Source organism: Anas platyrhynchos, chromosome 19, assembly GCF_047663525.1.
Source record: "Anas platyrhynchos isolate ZD024472 breed Pekin duck chromosome 19, IASCAAS_PekinDuck_T2T, whole genome shotgun sequence".
Classification (NCBI taxonomy): Eukaryota; Metazoa; Chordata; class Aves; order Anseriformes; family Anatidae; genus Anas; species Anas platyrhynchos.
In genome coordinates this window covers 7996925-8016888 of record NC_092605.1, presented here as the reverse complement: position 1 = coordinate 8016888, position 19964 = coordinate 7996925, and the positions used below count along the sequence as shown (strand labels likewise).

The 19964-nt window shown below is 50.2% G+C and overlaps 1 protein-coding gene across 10 annotated transcripts in view; it reads right to left on the bottom strand.

Annotated features, from left to right (window-relative positions):
- TNRC6C (trinucleotide repeat containing adaptor 6C) overlaps positions 1 to 19964 on the bottom strand; it is a 287922-nt gene that overhangs the window by 84195 nt on the left and 183763 nt on the right. Inside the window, exon 1 of one of the 10 annotated variants that reach the window (XM_072025715.1) lies at positions 15237 to 16235. The exons of the other annotated variants lie outside the window; for them this stretch is intronic. The gene's annotated coding sequence lies outside the window, so the exon portion shown is untranslated. Of the gene's footprint in view, positions 1 to 15236; positions 16236 to 19964 lie in introns of those variants that run through there. 10 annotated transcript variants of the gene reach the window in all.

Here is a 19964-nt window from a genome sequence, read left to right as displayed (position 1 = left end):
AAACAAAACAAAATAAAAAACTAAAACATAGAAACAAAATACCTAGAAACCACAACTGCTTAATTTGCAGTTTTCTTTAAACTATGAAGTACGTACTTCCCAACTTTCTTGTTAGGCCTTTTTTTTTTTATACCAACTTCCCTTAATCACTGCCAAAGTCTCGTTGCTTAAGTCGGACTCCAGTGCACACATCTCTATTTGTCCTGTCTGTCAAAATCTGCCTTTCTGTCCTCTAAAGCTGGTTCTGTTTTGATATTTCCCAAGCACTGCTAGGTGTCATTCCCTCCCTTCTGCAGGTAATACACTGTATCAGAGCATTTTCTAAATGAAAGAACAGCAAACATTTTGCTCCATTAAAAATACAATGTATTTTATTACCATATTATCATATCAATTACAACATAAGAGGTAGAAGTGCCACTCCTAGTGGAAACCTGTTTTTTATTTCATTTCTGAGTTTAAAATAGCCTCAAATTAACTCAGAAAATGATACTATAATTTTTAATGGAGTTCAATTTTCAAAACTGATTTACATAATGACACTTCTGAATACATATGCTTTAAATATGCTTAAAATAGAAATAAAGCTCCAAGTGGCCTCTCAGATGGCAACTCTTGCTGTCACTTCTAGGCAGAAATTAGTCATCTAAGAGCAAAACAAAAGGAAAACAATAAAAACATTGCTATATAAAGTTTGATTACATTGTCAAAGGCATGTGTTGTAGTTGTACTTCCTGAGTGACAATTTAATCTTTATTACAGGAAACATGCTAAAAAAATGAATACAAAGCTCGTGATTTAAACTAGAAGTGTCATATATTTGTATGAGTTTGCCTTTTTCATATATATAGATCTGAAGTATCAAAATCATGGGGGATTTTTATAAGCACAAATCGGCTTTACTTTAACGTCAAGTGTTGGTTTAAAAATTGAAATTAGCTTATTAAATCTGAACCTAAAACCAAGGCTATCTTTAAAGTACTCAAGCTTAGGAAGCTTGCTCAGAATAGTAAAGCAAGATGCGAGGTCACAGTACAACGCGAGAGAACTACGGTTACTTTGAGTCAGTGTCTATTATACAAGGGCTTATTTTTTTTCCACTAAAATAAGTAACAAATCTAGGTGGATTTTATTTTTTAAGCTAAATGAAAACTCGAGTTTTCTACTTGCATCAGGCATGGGATCGCTTTCACATCTGCAAGTGCAGCTGGCATTTTGTGCCAGCACCGCAGTGACACTAACAGGATTCTGCAACAAGCCTTTTGGGGATTTCGTATTCTTTCACAAACCTAAAGCAGAGCCTATCCACGTTGTTATAGGCAGGTTATTGCCCATCCAGTGCCTTACTTCAGACATTTGGCATCAGCCAAGGACCAGGCAGAGGCAAGGCCCTCGCCTGCCCCTCCGCGCCCCACAGCTCCAAACCCAGCGGCCTGAGGGATTTTTTTTGGCGTGTATTTAAGCTGCTGAGGGTTTCTCTACACACAAAAACTGTCTGGAATACTGCTCCAGCACAGCATCTGTGATCATGGTGCCTTTGCCTGGTTCAGCCCAATGAGGGAATTGCTCTAGTACCTGAAATTCCAGCACAGCTCTTCTGCTTCCCGCGTCAGCAACAAAAGTTGCTGTTACTGACAGAAATCCTACACATTACCTACACTTCCTTAAGTATTACTGTGGTTTTGACTTCCCCCACCTCACAATAGGGCAGCAGGTGCTTCTGGACATGAGCATTTGTCCTCACAGCGATGGGGGGGGGGGTCTTTAAGCTAAACTTGCATGGATGCGAGAGGCAATCGCGGCCCAAAGGCCTTCTGGAGGCCTCTACAGGAGCATGTGCTGGTAACGGGGGGGTCTGGACAGCACAGACATGAAACACAAAACAGCCACCTAGCATGGTACGGTTTCAATTAAAAACAAAGAAAATTACTGTTCAAAAGGTTCTTTAAGATCTGACTCCAAAAGGTCAGAAAGAAGTGGCTGAGATCATGAAGGCAGAACGCGGCTTAAAGAGTAGAAACAGAAAAGGGAAAAAACACACAAAATAAAGAGCAGTGAACACTGGAAAGGCAGGTTTTGATTGCTTCAGGACAACTGAAGAGCACTGTCACACAGGAAAAGAGGTGATAAGTCTTGGAAATCACACGAATCCAAAGGCGAATGTGGACGCCCTACCCTGGAGGAGGAGCAGGGGATCACCACACCACCAGGGCTACCAGAGGGGCTAAAGCAAGGCTCCATGTCCGCCTGCTGCTCCTTGGGTTTCCTCTGGTGTCCTAATTCCACCCAGCCCTCCATGACCCTGCTAGAGGACACGCCGGGGCAAGGCAAAGAGCTGGCATGGCTTCACAAAGTGCCAGGCTTTCCCCCTTGGAGTCTGAGCTTTTGTTAATCAGGAAGAGTCAAACCAGTCCCTAACTACGAGCTCTCCAATCACCTCAAAACCAGAAAGCGACACGCAAAACTAGGTCAAATAAATAAGAATGAATATAAAAAAACTGTACAAACATGGGTACAAAAATGAGGAAGGTCAACAATCAGCACTGCGCATGTAAAAAGTAATAGTAAAGCAATCTCTAAGTGCTTCTGGAATAAGCAGGGCAACAATTTGTGATACTTTGTGGAAAAAGGGGCCTCTAGTGACAGATGATAACTGAAGGCCGCAGTGATGGCCTTGCTCTTCCTGCCTCAGTCTCCACTGAAGGCTGCCACCCCCCCGAAGTGGTGCTGTGCGTGCAAGGGGCGACAGCTCCACGTGGGGACTGGCAGAAGAAGAACAAACAAAACAGAAAATGGAACTAAACACTTTACTACCACTCCAAACAGGAGATTGGGCCAGCAATATAAGAACAGCTTAAAAAGTCCTCAGAGAAACTGGATGTTTTTCCACTGGCTGGGCCTGATGCAATTTACTGTAAGAACAACTGTGTCTAAGTCCTCACCAATTACCTTGAAGAATCTGCAGAAGATGGATGGCACCCTACAAGACTAACAAATGGCAAAGATTGTGCCTATAACGTAAAAAGGGAAGGCGTAAAAACATCAGTACCAGCTAACAAGGATTTCTGAAGAAAAGCTACATCAAATCAGCCTGATTTCTTTCCCCTCTATGGCATAGCTACAGGCATTTTTAACAAGGAAGAAAGGGGATGCAACACAGGTAATTTATTGACTGTTCAAGCAAAATGTAAAGCTTTGTTAATAAAAACACAGATGCTTTATTCATTTTCAAAGAACAAGGTAGGGACCATAAGCTAAAAGAAAATCCAGTAAGATGCCTGCAAAGCAAGCAGACTCAGCACTTCCCCCTCCAACAAGGCAGAGTGCCACTGGGTTTTGTTGCAGTACACGTGTCCAGCAGCTTTCAGTAGTTTTATTAATCACTTTGCTGCTGGAATAACGTGTGTGTTAAATTTCCAGAAGATGTTAAGGCATGGGGCTGCAAAACATTTAAGGGCAGAATCCAGAACTGGATAAAATTGAGGTGTAGTGTGACAAAAAGTGAAGTGTAATGCAGTAGGAGATGCAGGGCACCGCGTTCAGTAGGGATAATCATGTGCCTCAGTACAGCAGGGGGAACAACTGCCTGAACACCAGCTTTGGGGAGAGAAAAAAAAAAAGTTTTTACACCAGATCTTAAACCAAAGGCAAGGCAACAATGACAGAAGCACTCAGGAAGCCACTGCTGGTGTACTAAGTCCAGTTTTGAACAAAGTGCTTCAACAATTTAAACTGCATGGAACTTTCCACACTGTAGCTTTATAAAAACAAACAAACAAACAAAACAAACATTAGGAGACATACGAAATCTTTCTAAACACATTTGTGGAGAGTAAAGAGAGTATCTGAATAAAGGAATACATTTTTATTTAAAAAAATAACATCAATACAAGGCCGAAGCGACACAAAGACAACGAGTCTGGAAATCAGAGGCCTCTACCCATTTGTGAAGTAAAATCCTACAATATCCTTTCACAGAAGTTAATAGGGGAAAAGCCTTCAGCTACAGCACTGTGGATGTGTTACATGTGTAGGTGGGATCATGCAGCTTGAAACTAAACCCTGTAACTTGAAAGTCTGGGTGGAAAAAACTTGTGCCTGTGAAGAGTCATAAGTGAAGCTTGAGGAGCATTTCTGTTTGACCTCAATTTATGACTTATTAATCCCAGGCTCTGGGGTTTCCAGCTGCCAAATTACATTCCTGTCCTGCACTTGTCACTCCTTAATACATAATTTGACTTGATGGGATTTCTCCCTTCATCTGAAACATCAAATTATCATCCACGGCTAACTGTGGGTCTGGTACCTTATTTTTCCAGTATCTGGTCAACCTCTCTCGAAGCATGGAAGGCAAAGCTGCTCGCCTAGCAGGAGCAGTCGATTGTCTGACTTCTGAGGCCACCCAGAAATTCCACCAAAATTCCTGCACAGAAGCTGACCTCTGTAAGACTGTCCTCGATCTTTCCTTTTACTCTACAATGCCGTTTTGGCTCCAAGTCCTCTTTGTGTGCATTTTTATTTGTTTTCATTTGATTTGTTTACAGATTCCTGTAGGTACCTTCAGGCCTATGACACTCTCTAGACCCTTGTCCGCAGCCACCTGTAACTGTGAGGGCTCAGACATGATCCCCACAAACCCCCTTCCAGGCTCTTTTGAAATCTCAGCCCCTTTTCCTAAGGTGCAAGACATGCACAGACAACTTAACTCACTGCTGAAACCTGTGCAGGAGCACAACGAAGCTGCCATTTAGAGACACACCAGAAACATTACAGCTTTAGTTGAGAACAGGATGTGAAAAGCGCCATATTCAATTAAAATATCATACTGAAACTATGGGGAGATTATAGGTTGCCCAAGAGACTGAGTTAATAATCTTGCTCTTACAACCTGTAAAATAGAAATTCCACGATCAGGAGAGAAAAAGAGTGCTTGCCTTACACGCCTCGGCCAAAGGCTGCATCTCCAGCGGCACCAGTGTCCTAAACTGGGCCATTTTGGACTCCTGGTTGAAGAGCAATTACAGCCTGACAGCACGGTGAGGAAAGCACCGACTGCTGCTCCCTGCAGGACCAAGGCTCTCGCTGGAGGCTTCCAGTTCACCCAGCGTTAACGTGTGACCCTCCTCCATACACACATAAGATAAGCAACCACTGAAGCAAATTAGATTAGAATAAAAATAAAGCAGGCTCAATAGCAACTATCATTCAATTGGAGATTAAAAACAAAACAACCAAAGAAACCCACACAGCCGCCTGGCCTTGTTCTAGCCTCTGCTAGTTGCCTACCAGTTACCAGAGGCAGAGAAGAAAATCTCAAAGAAAAACCCTTTGCAAACAGGGAACGCAGGTTAACTGTGACGGGTAGGTCAGATGTCCGAGGCTCCCTGTTCGAGCACTGCCCCAGTCCCAGAGCATGTTTGTGGGGTTTAGGGGTTTTGTTTTTCAGCTACAGACTTCCTTTTGTTCGCTCTCCTGGATTGTTACCAGATAGAGTACTAATGAGAGTACTAATGAGAATGCTTCAATAGCTGTGCAACGCCTTCATTATGAAGTAGTGAGTGCAGACTGATACCAAGTGGATTTGTACACCAAAACTGGGTGCAGAGGCCTTGACAGCCACTGTGCCCCACTCCTGGTGAGTTGATCACTTGAAATTACAGCCAGTCTGCCCCCAGGTACCAAAAGCTCACTTGTGGCAGGAAAGCACTAAATGCACGCTTGGAGCTCGTCATCCAGCTCAGTTCCATTTAAAGGAATCTGCTTTTATTTAAGAGCAATTGCCATGCTCAGAAATGCTCTGTAACGTGAACTGAAGCACATTATCACTGAGGGCAATCACAAAGTTTGCTTAAACACGACGCTGATCCAAATTAACACTCCAGCACAGATGATCCTATAGGGCCCAATGCTGCTGTCACACAGGCACACTGCCCCTTCTGCGGAGGCGCTGCTCTCCACAGGGCATCCATCCCCTCGATGCACCTACAAGCTCTGCTCCGAGGCAGCCAAGTCCCTGGTAGGGAAACGCAGGCGCAGGCTGGAGCAGGGCACGCTGAGCCTCTCCCTTACGCACCGTTCAGGCATGAGCCAGACCAGAACTCACCCCTCCAGCCCGCTGAGAACACCCCAGCAGACCAGACCTCAAGCACCCCACCCTGTGCACTGCTCAGCCTATGCAAGGATCGAGCAAAGAAATAAAAACAAACCAACAAACACCCAACCAACCAAAAACCAGAAGGGTTTCCATTACATTCACCACCCAACGCAGGCTGTGAACAGCTAGAAACATGCTACGAGCAACACTCCCCTCCCCCAGCAAACAGAACCGACTCCTCTCTTGGAAAATTAAGCTCCAGACTATGAACAGTGAGCACAATGAGACTCAGCTTCAGTGCTGCCTCCCTCCCAGGCCGGCCCATATTTACCAGCAGCTGATGGAGCATGTGGTGCGGAGCTCTTCCCCAGCCTTCCTGGGACATAATACCCAAAGGGAAGCAGCTTTGCAATCCAGCAGCTCAGCAAGAGCACAGCCTATGCGTCTTTCCCAAACACTAGGTTTGCTATTTTGGCTTCTACAACTACACGAGGAGATGAGAGCTCTATGCCAAGCAAGGCAAAGCCCCCACGCCGGCCAAGTGCTCGGCTAACTACCACCCATCGCCTGACCCCGGCGCAGACACAGCCCGTGGACAAGGCTCCAGGCTCGAGCTCTTTGCCTGGACCTGCAGAACACGCAGGGCAGCGCTGCTTCCTGCGGGGAGGCTGCAGAGGAGGAGGCCAGGAAATAGGAACAGGAGCAGCAGCTCCGCAGGATGTTTTGCCCCCGGGCTCTCCGCGTGAGCTGACTGCTCCCAGAGACGGGGTCGGAGGGACACGGCCAGGCACAGAACAGCTTCTGTGGAGGATTCCTTCAAGCAACACAGCTGAATGTTTGTGTTTCTCTCTTACCAGACAGGAAAGGCACGTTTACATTGCTAGAATGATGTACAGTTTTGCCTGCAGGGCTTCCAGTGCCCCAGTCCTTATTTCCCCCTTTGCATCAGTCGTGTGCCAGCACGCAGCTATTTACCAGCCGTGCATGTGCCCGACTTCAGCACAGACCTATCTGTGACCTCCGCACGACTCCTCCAGTCCACACTGTCCTACGGTGCCAAAACTGGTCCAGAGCCAAGCAGTGGGAGCCCGTGGAAGGGTCTGTAGGCTTGTGGCATCCTGCTCCACCACCCCCGAGTACCTCTGAGCACAAAAGCACCAGGGAGACCATGGGCACGGCCATGGCCCACGAGGCAGGATGTGCCTCCTGGTCTAGAATTGGGAAAAAATAAATAACAACGCTATCCCTCGCGATGTAAGAGCTCCGAATGGTCCTCCACGGTACAAGCAGCACCAGCAGGAGGTAAGATGGAAAAGGGAAAGCAGATTCCTTGCCGGAGCCAGGAGGACAGTAAGTTTAATGGGAACGCGGAGACAGAGCTGCAAGCTGTTGTTAAAGTTTATTCCTTTAAAAGATTTCAGAATACACAAACCCTCAACATCCTCCTTCTGCATTTTTAAATATGTTGGGTGAGCTCATTGAACATTCAAGTTGTTGTCTTCGAGTTTTCCAAATACCATTCTATTTAAAGGCACTGTGAATAGGGAATTCAATTTATCAAATGAATGAAAGAAGAATTCTTAGCAGGAACCCTGGTGAGCTAATCAAGAGTCACAATAAAATGTCAGGGGTCCTGGAATTCTCCACAGGAGGTTAACACCAAATGTGATGTGAGTAAAGGAAGACAAAACATACTACAGACTAATAAACTGTACTCAAAAATTGTGCACTGCAAATATACGGAAGTTTAAACAAATGAAAAAAATACTGGGTTTGTGCTCTTTTTAATACATCCCTCCTGTTTAACTGCAAAAATCAAAACATTGCCCTCCATGAACATTTCTTTCAACTTAAGGATAATACGTTTTGCATCCGTTTAGTTTTTGTTCCAGTGCATCTTCAGCTGCAATGCTGTTTTCAAAACTACTACAGCAATACAACACAAGTTAGACAAAAAAAAACAAACACCTTGCATTACTGTCTAGCTACCCTTAGGCTGGAAACTGAACTCACAGATTTCAGAACAAGGCTTGCTCTATTGGGCAAATATTGAGGAGGCAGAAAGGTCTAGGCTAGCACCTCCTCCACAGCTCTACCAAAGAATTTAAAAGATTAATTCTGTGTTGCTGAAAAGGTAATCCTTATTTCCATTACATTCATAGAGTTTGAAAGTTCTGTTTCTCCACCTCGCTTTCCAAAATTAAGGTGTCTGGGCACCAATTCCTGCTGATAATAAATCTAGCAAGTGACAGCCAAACAGAGCATTTTCATTTTATATTTAACTATCAGACCCATGATCAGAACAGCCTGTGGGATCCCATCTTTCAGCTTAGCAAACGAACAGCCTCTCCCCATGAGGGAAGGCGAAAGGGGGTGATGAGAGAGTTGGGGAATGGAAACAACCATAAATGATCTTCCAGGACAAGAAAACCAGCTGCAGTAAACACCACTTTGGAAATCAATTTAGAGTGAATCACAATCCCAGTAATGACTATTTCATGTCTTCGGTTAGTCCCCGAAATGCCCAGGGGAGCAAATATCCTCAGAAAGATAGTCAAAATGTCTCTACGCGTGTTATCTGATCAGCAGAAGCTGACAGAATTCCAGAAAAATCAGTTCTTGCTCGCCTGGATGCTGACAGAGGGGCCGGGGCATCACAGCTGCGATGCAGTTGGACTCTCAGAGCATCGCAGCACCGCCCAGCCAGCCCGGGCTGGCAGACACCATCTATTCTATTTTCTGCAAAAGGACAGGGTTTTCTGCCACTCTAATTCATCTACAAGTTTGGGAAGAACATTTCATCTTCACCAATGCAATAAAAACAACCGAGGGTCCTTTTTTTTTTAAGCAAATAGTTACGTAAGCATCCACTCAATAATACAGCCACCGCTTTATTCAGTTATTATGCTTAAGTGTAGTAGCACAGCATCAAGACTAATGAGTTCTTGGTACCCAGTGAGACTTAATTGGATTGTTCTAAAAGTGACAGTTTCAAAAACCTTGATTAGCAGCAGAACTATCACAGAAGTAACAAATATCACACGTTTATGAACCATAAAGCTCGAGTGAGCCCCACAGAACGTCTTTCATAACAGTGCTATTTATGCAGTCTCCTCGAGTGCAGCAATCCTGCTACTGTGACAGCCCAAATTTAGTTCCACACCTGCACCAGACACCCACATTTTAGGATCATATTAGAAAATCTCAAATACCATTTAGGTTGCCACTACTAGGCTATTGTACCAGAAGAACATGTGTTATTTTCCACATTCATTCATTTTTAAACGACTTTAAAAGATAAACCTCTTTATAGTGCATTATCAGCTAATATGACAAAGAGAAACCAAACACTTCCACAAGCAGGAAAACGCAGAGGGACATTAAAAAGAGATGTGATCAGCACTCTGATGCCAACAGGTTATTTTCAGCTGCCAGCAAGTTTTTGCAGCGTCACAAAACCAGGAGGAGGTACAACACCGTCTGCATGACATCAGAGACGAGGCAGAAGCAGACCTGCAGCGAGGTAGTGGCTTTTTGCAGCAAGGTAAGGGCTTTTTTTGCAGCGGGGTAAGGGCTTTCATTTGCAGCCAGAGCAGCTGTCAAGTAACCCATCCATCTCAAAGCTGAACATAGGGCAAAATTCAGACTGTGGGTGTTGGAAGCAATTCTCCTAGATTAAGTATGCTTGTGCAACTGAGCAAAATATTAAGAAGGAAATTGAGACCTGCAAGCAGAGACCAGTTTTGGTAGCAAGCTACCTGAAGAGTCCTCCCTAACTTACATGCACTCCTGCAGGCTACGCTTGCAGCGTTAGGAAACCAACTTCACCTTTCACACAAGCACCACCTACGAGGCTCCCCTTCTGAGCACGCTGAGCTCAACCAAAACCACTGCAAGCAATGCCCGAGACCTCCTTGGGTTTTCTGCTAACAGCAGGGAAGGAATGGCAGCAAAATGGCAGGCAGCACAGCACCTCCCGCACCCCGCTTTCTTGAACGCTGAAGTGCTTCCTGTGGCTGGCACTGCACCCCACCACCCTACTCCTTTGTTTCCCAATAGCCAGCTCCTGTTTAAAAACATCCCTGTTGTCAGTGGCCCTGGAATTAGCATCAGCCACCAACGGGAACGTTTGGGAACTCCGAAGAAGGAAGAGGCCTGGGATGGGGCACGGCGCTGCCAGGCTGAGCCTGAAATAGAGCAGGCAGCAGCCAGTCTCAACTCATTACTGATGGGCGCACACGCTGACCACCCAGAACAGCATCCAGGCCTCCGCGAGCACTATATATAGCCCCCAGACAAAACAAAAAGCTCTCCTGCTTCGCCTTCCCTCTTGCACAAACAGAAAGCAGCAAGCGAGGTCCAGCAGCAGCACGCAGGAGGGGAAGGCATCGCAGGGAGCGCAGTGGCTGGGAGCAGACGTGCCATGCCAGGGGAGTTTTCTGGACCAAGAGCACAACAAAAGGCACTGCTGCCATGCCCCCAGAAAGCCATTATGGCAAGGCACACACAGACCCCACTAACAAGAAGCTAGGGAAAAAGAAGTATGGATCTGCCCAGCAGGAAGATGCCCACGGCAGGCACTGAGCACTTCACAGCCCAGGGTGTTTTTTTCCTGGGGGTGGGGGCTCTCCTTCCTTAACCGAGCCTATGGCTGGTAGCTGCACGATAACTACTTTGAGATCTATAAACATATTTTTCTCTGGGGCTTAATTACCACAAAGGGATGCCAATCGACTTGACAAGTCAATTTTTCTCCCAAATGAAAAAAAAAAAAAAAAAAAAAAAAGATGTTCTCTAGCCATTCAGTGCTTATTGCTAAATGGGAAACAGAATCACACAAACAGCCACGGGATAAATATCAGCTATTCTGAAGACAAAGCAATAAGCAATTGTTAACATTTCTCATACTCTAGCTTCCGAAACGTAAGATTTCCTGATTGAAATCTAAGTAAATGCGAATCTAATTTTTGGTTTTTCAAGTGGATGTATATTTCAGAGCACAGGAAAGCAAGCTGCAGATCGCTGTTTATTACAAATGACTTCCACCTCCATAGCCCTCAAAGGCAAACTATAAAGCTGTGCGCAGAGCTCGGCAATCTGGGCAGCCAGCCATAAAACATCCCTGCCGCAGCACAGATAACTGCTCTCGCTCTCGAGCCATCCTTGGCTGCAAACCCACAGGGAAGAGCTCCAGAGCGCAGACCTCACCGCCGCCAAGGCTTCTCGTGTTTTATGAGCTCCAACTGCAGCTCCAGTCAGGGCTCGGCTGAAAAATTACAGCGCGGACTCATATCCAGCACTGACTCCGGTGGTGATGCTCGGTGTGCTGAGAGCTCAGAGCTGCGAGTTATTGCAGAGCTTCAGGGAGACCCAGCGCCCCTCTGAGAGGCGGCTGGGATTTGGATGGAGGGATGTCACGCTGCAGAAAAAGACAAAAGAATCAGCAGTGCACTTTAAAGCGCTGCTGCTGCATTTTCCACAAACGGTGTGTTCTTTGCTATCATCTTAAAAAGCTCTGCCACCGTTCTGGGCAAGAGCTGGCAGTTTGTTATTATGATCAAATTTAGACACCTTCACCTTGTGCAGATTTTAAAGTATGTTAGTGCCAGAGCAGGAAACTGCACGAGGGAAGTTTCAGAAGACGCAGTTAGCACTGGGTGCTGGGATCCAAGCAAGCTGGCCGTCATTAAGCAGCGATAAAATGAGCAGATCTGCATCCGGTAATTAAGATGTAAAACTAAGCTATGCCTTCGGTAGACAATTTTCATAAACAGCTCAGATTCCTAAGGCAAGATCAAATAGTACTTTGATTCCCCTGCTTTCACACGTTCAGAAGAACCATCTTTCATTCCACCACCAGCATTTACCAGCGAAGAGACTGTGCAAAGCACATAGATCATTAAGTAATGCAATTTACTGTCACTTCTGGATCATCTCCCCATTCAATAAAGTATACTTCTCCTCTAAATACTATTTGCCCTGGCTGATATCTTCATAATACAGCTGAAAACCTCAAGCCATTATCACTAGAAGGCATCAGCTGATCCTAAATTGGCTAGACTGCAGCGTCACAGGCATTTAAGAGGTTTCCTTATCATTCATCTTTAATAGTAAGGGATCGACAGGCTCCTACCTGCAGCTTCCAGGCCAAAGGGAACCCTTCTAATGGCATTACCGTTATCTTGTCATCTGAATTTTAAACAATTAAAACAATAACACTTTTGTGCTGCACATCTCCTCTGTAACCAAAGACGATAAATTTTTAATCGCTTCTCGTGTTCGAAGTCATACATAAAGCACTGATTTATTTATTATTTTTTTTTTTTACATAAGCAATGTGCATCCTGCATTTCGGTTGCTACACCTTCAGAAGCAGCACAGCAAAGACCCGAGCAATAGGCACGGCGCATTTTGTTTACTTCGGGAAGGATTGGCCATTTTATTTTTAAACCCGCAGCTCTCGTAGCCAGCACTATCTAGCAATTCTTTCCAAATGAAAGCCTCTTTTTACTAAAGCAAAGGATGGCTCCACCCCTGACCTCCTCCTTCGGCTTGTTTTGGAAAGGGGCCAGATGACAGCATTTGGAAAAGCGCATGTTTATCTCGGCAAGGCCAGCTGCTGAGAGGAAATAAATGTAAGTTAACATATTATCCGGTCCCACATAACACCGCTCTTGGTTAAGTCGTAGCAGCTAAAACTGAAAGTAAACTCCTCTGTTGGGCTTTTAATAACGAGCTTGCCACTAACGAAAAAAGGACTCTGCGTTGCATCTGAATTGATTGCAGAATTGAGGTCATTCTGAGTTAACAGCAGGCAGTAAATCCCTGCCATGATGAATATAATTTCCCGGCCTTTCTGAATGAAGCGAGTAAAAAACAGCAATAGGAGGTTTTACTTCCAGGCTAAGTCACAGGCGTACTTTCCATATGGTTAACATTCAGCAACAGTTTTTTACGATACAAAAAGATGACGGCCTCTGCTTAACAAAACCTTTAGCCTTACCCTGTGCCACTGCTACTCCAGTTTGCTAAGGTACCAAACTTGAAAGCTTTGAGAACTTCAACAAAGGAGTTCCAGGCTGAAAGTACTCTCATGCCCAGTTATTCCATTCCTCATCTTAAGGAAATTTCACCCTATTGTTTTTCACTGTCTTAAAATGCACCTTCAAGTAAAAAAAAGGCTGGAATTACCTTTCTTCCTTTAGACATAAGCAAAAGATCATGAAAATCATCAAATGCATAGCTTGTTACTTAAACAGGAAAAACTATTAGGGGGAAAAAAAAAAAAGACAGGTGGATTTTGCATTCATCCCAGCAAGCTCCAGCAGGCTCTGGAGCAGCAGACAGGGTAAAAACCTCATCCCACTCACAGGGGATCAGAGGCAGATTGTGAAAGACCCAAAGACATCCATCTCTGCAAACACATCCCGGCTCAGCCACGAAGGCAAACCCCAAAGTCACCCAATGCTTCTGACCACTGCAACAAGGCTCGAGGGCAGCATCCCGAAGAAAATCCCACAGCCCTGTGCCAGCACAGAAGTGGCACAGACCAGGGCTTCCCCCACAGGGCTGGGGAACCAACGCTCAGCATCACACCGAGCAGCCTCCAAATCACCCCCAGGCTGCAACAGCCCCACCAGCACCCGCAAACCAGCCCTGTAGGACAAACCAGCCCTGTAGGACACTGCCTGCTTAGACCAGCTTCTAGTCCCAGATGCACCCTCATGGCTGTCAATGCACGAATCCGCGTGTACAGAGGACAGAAACATCAATAAAGCCTCATTTGGTCCTGCCATCTGGGACAGCTCTACGAAGCTGGCCTGCCCGCGTCTTCTCATCGCTAGGAACAAAATGTGGGGTCAGGAGAGGGGCTGGCCCCTGCGACCCCCCAGCACCGTACAGCTGGGCACCACCATGGGGACCGCTTGGGGACGAGGGGACAGGGGACGTGCCGCAGTGCTGCGGGGTCCCTGCTGGTCCCTGCATGGTTCAGCTCTGCTGGACAAGCTCCCGTCGACCCCATTCACTGCGGCTGCCTTCGTGGGCTCGGGGTGAGGGGCAGAAGAAGCCAGGTTAGCCCAGACCCGCGCGGGGCTCATCCCCCAAAACACCAGTGGTCCATCAGCAGAGACCCCAAGAGTCTACAGCAGCTCTGCCAGCTGGTGGGTGCAAGCCTGGCATGCCCATTTTACCATTTTGTGAGTAATTCTGGCCAAAACAAGAGCAGAGATGATGCCATAAGTTGGGGTGCACCACCAGCACCCCCTGAGCCCAGGGACCTGCAGCTGTTTGGGGCTGAGCCCACTGCATCCTCGGGATGCACCTGGGGAAGTGGAGGGGCTCCGGGGAGCCCCAAGGAGCCTCTGGGGAAACACCGAGCCCTGGCCCCAAAACGGGGGAAAGTGCCCCAGAAGCGGGCTGACGTAATAACGGTTATTTCTCGCTTCCAGGTGGCTCCGCTGTGAACAGGGGCGACCTCCTCGCTCCGGTGTTAGCAGCACAGGAGGTGGCCGCGGCGCCTATAGCTGATGGAAAGCGGGGTAAAAAAAAACAAAACACATATGTGCACGTCCAGTACATCCCAGTAACCCCCAGCAGGACCACCACCTCTGCACAAAGGGGACCCCAGGAAACCAAACACCATCCCCCCCCCTTTCCTCCCCTCCCTCCTCTTCCTCCCCTCCAGCCCCTTGGCTCAGGGTGGCACACGCCAGCACGCCTGGAGGAGAAATGACAGCAGCTCCCACCGTGCCAGGAGGCGGGGGGAAAGGAGGGAAAAAATAAAAAGAAGCGGATCTGGAGCTGGGGACTCACAAGGGTGAGCCACCACTGGGGACAAAGCTGGGGAGCACAGCCCCAGGAGTTTTGGGGCTCGCCTCAAAGGGATGCAGCGTGCCCCCAGGGGGGGGGTTGTGCACGGAAAAATGGCAGATGGAAAAACAGTGAATGCATTCTGGCACGCCTGGAAGTATTTTCATAAGTTTCGAGGGAAAAAAAAAAAAAAAAAAAAAAAAAGGGGGTGAGATAAAGGAGGGGGTGAAACGTTTTGTGCTGTGGCTGCTTCGCTGACTTGGGGGGGTGAAAGGGAGGCAGCCCCCTTCCACCTCCAACTTAGCAGGCTGCTCCTGCTACCCCTGCTTACCTTTTAGTCTTTTCTTTATGGGGCTCTTTGGCAGCTTTCGGTTCAGTCTTGCTGTAAGGAAACGAGTGAGTATTTTGTCTACCGTGTAGGGGTCTTTCTGACGTGTTCCTCTCTTATTTTAATGCTTTCTCTTATTTTTGTTTTCGTAAGTGTACCCGTAATTTCACGAATCTGAATACGAAAAAAAATCTCACACGGCCAAAAAATTAAGTTTTTTTGTTGTTGTCGTTCGTTCGTTTATACACCCTCCCCCTCCAAAAAAAAATAATATAAAAATAAAAACCAGAAGTCTGCCACACAGAAGAAAACCCAAGAGCTCAACAGGAACACGCTGTCCACGCGGAGTCGCCAGGAGCCTCGGTGGTATCCAGCCCGGAGGAGCGCAGCCAAGGCAGGTCCAATCCCAGAAGGAGCTTTTGATTTCCAGTGGAGCCCAAAAAAATATAAAAAATAAACCTCGAGACGGAGAAACCGAGACCCGGAGCCCCCGGCTAAGCGGCCGCGGGAGCGCGCCTCGGGGTCGCGCCCGGCTCGGCCCCGGGGCTCCGGGCTGCGGAGCGGGGCGGCAGCCGAGGGGGGGGCTCAGTCCGCATGGGGGGGGCACGGGCAGAAAGTGCAAATTAAAAAAAAAATAATAATAAAATTAAAAAGAATAACGAGGAGAATTCGGGGAAACAGTTTCGTTGTGTTTTGGGGGAGAGAGGATAAAAAAAAATAAAAAAAATGGATCCCCGCTCCGGAAAAAAATATTAAAAAAATTAAAAAAAAATAAAAGAAAAGAGGCAGAGGGAGGCCGGGAGCCTCACATGGGGCTGCGGGGTCCCACCGAGCCCGGCGGCAGCGCTCTGTCCGTCTGTCCGGGTGTCCGTCTGTCCGTCTCGCAGGAGGAGGGAGGATCCCGCAGCCGATCCCGCAGGAAGCAGCGGGCGCGGGGAGGGGGCTCCGGGGGAGGAGGATCCAGAGGAGCCCCGGCAGCAGCAGCAGGAGGCGGAGGAGGAGGAGGAGGAGGAGGAGGAGGAGGAAGGGCCCGGCAGGGGGAGCAACGAAGGGAGGAGGAGGAGGAGGAGGAGGAGGAGGGGGGGGGGGGCCGCGGGGCGAAGCCTCAACGCTGCCTCCTCCAGCAGAGCCTCGGCTGCAGGGGGAGGCCGGGGCGGCAGCGGGGGGGCTCTGTGTGCCCGGCGGGGTCCGGCTGGGGTCCGGCGGTGTCCGCGCGTCCTTCCCCTCTCTCTCTCTGTCTCTCCGCAGGCAGGAGGGGGCCGCGCTCAGCGCCTCCGGGCCGCCGCTGCCCCGCTCCTCCGCGCTGATGCCGCCGCAGCCGCCTCCAGGGACACCACGGGCAGGGACAGAGCCAGGGACAGCGACAGCGACACGGACACGGCGGCCACCGCCGCCACCACCGCCCCCGGGCGCAGCGCAGCCGCCGGTGCTGCCGCCGCGGCCATTTTGTCGCGCACTGCCCCGAGCCCCGCCAGGCAGCGCCACAGCCAGGGGAGGCCCCGGCACCGCCCCGCCCCCAGGCCCCGCCCCCAGGCCCCGCCTCCTTATCCTGCCCCCCCCAACGCCCACGTGACCGGGGAGCCCCCGCCACATGCAAATGAGCGCGGCGGCCGCAGCCAATCGGAGCGCAGGGCGCGCGCCTGGACACGCCCACAATGGGGCGCGCGCCAACCCCCCCCCCGCGGGAAAAGGGCGGCGGGGCGGGAACTGCTGGGGGGGGGGGGGCTGTGCACGGGCACCCCCTGTGCAAAGGGTGGCCGTGCATCCTTAATTCCAACCCCCCCGTGCAAAGGGTGGCCGTGCATTCGTAATCCCTGCCCCCCCCCCCCGTGCAAACAGCACTCTGTGCATGCACCATGCACCTCCCCCCCCCCCCCGTGCAAAGCGGTGTTCGTGCACGCACCCCCGCGCAAACGCGCTCTGTGCATTTACACCATCACCGCCCCCCCCCGTGCTAAAGGCATTCCTACGCTCCTAGCACCCCCCCCGTGCAAAGGGGTGTCCGTGCATGCACCCCCTCCCCGGGCAAAGGTGCGTTTGTTTATGCACCCCCCTCCTCCCCGTGCAAACTGGCATCCGTGCAGTGCATGCACACCGCCCCCCCCCCGCCGTGCAAACGGCATTGATGCGTTCCTAAACACCCCCCCCCCCCCGGGCAAACAGGCGTTGGTGCACTCGCGCACACCAGCCATGCAATCAGGCACCGATGCATTTCCCCACACCCCCCCCTTGCAAGCTAATGCTGCAAAAAAGCATCAGCTGGAACAGCTCCTTGCTGGGGGGGGGGACACAGAGCAGCCAGGGGAGGCCAACAGAGGGGGCGAAGCACGGCCCTGCTGCACCCTGGGGTGCTGTGGGTGCCCCCGCTGTGCCAACAGGGGCAGCCCCGACGCGTGCACCCCCCCACGGCAGGCTCTGAGCAGCTGCACCTGTGCAGATGTGTAGAGGCGTGCAGCAGCCAAATGCACCCATGCACCCGTGCCATGTGTGCCCTGACGCGTGTGCAGTGCTTGGTTCAGCCCCTGCGCATGGGTCTATAGGGCCCGGCCACCCTACAGCGCTCCCCGGGTGCACAGGGCTGCCCCGGTCAGCCTGGCCCCATGCATCAGCCGGGGCTTTGTGCCCGGGGAAGGGCGCGGGGCCTTTCCCAGGGATTGTTTTTCCCCACGGGATCGAGGAGAGAGTCAGGGTCTATTGCCAAAGTGCCGCGGGGAGGAAAGGAATGCGAAAATGAGTCATTTTCGCTGCGAGTTGTTGTGTCTGGGTCCGGCACCAGGTCCTCCCTGGTTCCCTCTCCTCTGCTGCTTCCTTTTCCCCGTTCTGCAGGGAATGATTTTGGGAAGCGCAAGGCAATCTAGAGCCTGACCCTTAATTTGTGCAGCCCGTTCATGGCGCTATGAGCAGGCTGGGGGTGAGGGCAGGGCGCTCGCTGCAGCAGGACGGGGCCAAGGGGAGCAGCGCAGCCCGGGGCATCTCGGCTCGCGCCCACACCGGGCACCGCAGCCCCCTCGCAGCTGTCCCTTGACCACTGGAGGGAGCCCATCTTGTGCCAGCGCCACCCCAACGCAACCTGGAGCACAAAACCCACAGCCCGTGACGCGGCCTTGGCATCACAACAAAACGTCTTGGGGAGGCCGCGCCGCGACCTGCTGCCACGCACGGCATTGTAGGAATCAGACCTAAAACCCCATTCTGCTTCATCAACGCAAAGGAAGGGGAAAAAACAAGGAAGAACTGAGATTTCTTTCCCTGTTTTGAATCCAGCACCATTCACAGGAGCGCTGGTGGCAGCGCGCAATGAAGCACGGGCGCCCTCTTGCCCCTTGGCTCGGGCAGCCCCGGCAGCGGGAGGGCTCGGCGCAGCTCCCGGGCGTTGTGCAATGCAGCTCGGCACCCGCGGGCTCCTTCCCGCAGTGGCCACCCCGGGCAGCACGGAGGTTGCCACACCGCTGCTTTCGACAGCACTGCTGCTCGCCGAGAGGCAGAGGCCCCGAGCACGCCAAGCCCCGCGCCCTCCCTCCTGCGCGCACGCCAAGCGCGGTGGAAGCGCCTGGCCACGGTCACAGCGTGCCCCAAGGAGGCTGCCCCAGCCCCAAAACCCTGATGATTATTGCCCAAGGGAATGTTCCTGGTCAAATTTGGCCCGAAATTGTGAATGTGAAAATATTTCTAATTCGAAACACCCTTCCAACGCGCAGTGATTTCCAAGAATGGCCAGCTCCGCGGGGTGATGCCAAGTTGCTGGAGACCCTGAAATGTCAAAACAGAATAAACCTGAAAGTGATTTGTGTACTAATATGTGTTCTTGGCTCTGGCAAAATTACCATAAGAGCATGACGTAACCTGAGCCGCAGACACAGAGCGCCCATTGTTCCTGATACACCGGGTTCTACAACGCGATCTGCAACGGGTAAAAATTCCCTCTAGTAAAGCAACCATTTCTTTCTACCTGAGCTCTTTACCACTAAATACAGGGCTCCATGCTATAAACCCGCAATTCCTTTCCTGCTTTGCTCTCCCTGCAGCGTTTTGCCCCAGTTTTTGCCCTCCAGGCACGCTTGCAGCCCCGGGGCTGTGGTGCCCGTTGCAGACCCAGCGCTCCGGGCGCCCGCTGCCGCCTTCCCCCACCCCGCAGGTAACCTGCTGCTGGCACGCGTGAGTGGGAACAGATGTGGTGTGGTGTGAAGGGAAGCAAGGGGACGTGTGATGCACGTGGCTTGCTGCTAGGGGAGGAGGAATTCCTGCCGCTTGCAGACCTCTGACTTCCTCGGGTCTCGGGGAAAGGGCTGGGATTAAAATGCTCGTAGGGCGCTGGGCACGATGGACGTGAGGGCGAGGAACTAAGCAGGTTTGTCACAGGTTTCCAAGGGAGTTTGGGATGTGCAAGGCACGGTGAGTCCATTTCCCCCTGAAGGATGCAGCACATCCCTCCTGGCCGCCCTCCTAGCACACTGCATCGTGAGGGTGAGCGATTAAATGAGCTTATAGATCCTTCTGCTTACGGAAACACTGATTGTAATAACTTAGACTTCTCTCCCCTCATTTTTACCCAGGAAGAATAGTGGGACCGTGGTGGGACCATGCCCTGGTGTCAGACAACCAGCCCCGGGGCAGCTGGGCCCAGCTGGAAGGGTCCTCTCCGTGGCACGGTGCCTGTGGGGCTCTGCCGAGGGGGCTCGGAAAGCTCTGCACCCCATAAAAAGCTCTGCACCCCACAAAAAAAGCCCCGTG